Source organism: Cololabis saira, chromosome 16 (assembly GCF_033807715.1).
Source record: "Cololabis saira isolate AMF1-May2022 chromosome 16, fColSai1.1, whole genome shotgun sequence".
NCBI lineage: Eukaryota > Metazoa > Chordata > Actinopteri > Beloniformes > Belonidae > Cololabis > Cololabis saira.
Window position 1 is genome coordinate 32,737,443 of NC_084602.1, and position 983 is coordinate 32,738,425.

A 983-nucleotide genomic window follows, 5' to 3' on the forward strand; every position below is an offset into this window, starting at 1 on the left:
ATGATCTGGATTCTTCAAGACCTTCAGTGACTCGGGAGGTACTTGATTTATTTTGTTTTTTTAGATAAACAAAAGTTATGAATGATGGGAGTAATGTCAGCTAATACCATTTAATCCAAAATATTTCACAGAAAAAAAAATATCCAAATCATGTGTCATTAGTAGCCCCTTGAAACAATGAATCATAATTTTTAAACATTTTCATGGAAAAGTGTGTTTTATGGACTTTTTGTAACTGTGTGCGCGTGCCCCCATTTGTGTGTATGTGTGTGTGCATGTGAACTGTATGCAAGACTGCATGCGTCCATTGTGTAGCTTCTCCTGTCCATAAACTTTCCTGTTTTTTTTTTCTTCTTACACCCTTTTTCATCATAATCTACACTCCATGGTACATCTTGAAGCACTCAATTTGTTTCAAGCATCAGTAAGAATGAATTTTTCTGCCATGGGTATAATAACATTGACATAAGTCAAAGGATTTTTTGATTTGATTTTTGATTTGATTTATTTAATTTTTGTACATGTAAAAAAACAACACTGCAAGAGAAGTTAAGAAAACAAAACAACAAAACAAAGAATTTCATCCTTTAACACTTGATATCTTAATTTACATGTGCAAAAAAGGAGTAGGGAGAAGTGTAAACTTATTTAACCCTAACCCCATTTAATCCTACATTTTTCACAGAAAAAAAATATCCAAATCATGTGTCATTAGTAGCCCTTGAAACAATTAATCATAATTTTTAAACACTTTCATGGAAAAGTGTGTTTTATGGACTTTTTGTAACTTTGTGCGCCCATTTGTGTGTATGTGTTGTATGTTGTTTTAGTTGTTTTGGTCCTTTATCTTGAAAGCATCGCTGGAAGTGCTCCTCTGCGTTGTTTTGGTCCTTTATTTTGAAAGCGTCGCCGGAAGTGCTCCTCTGCGTTGTTTTAGACCTTTATTTTGAAAGCGTCGCCGGAAGTGCTCCTCCGCGTGTTTT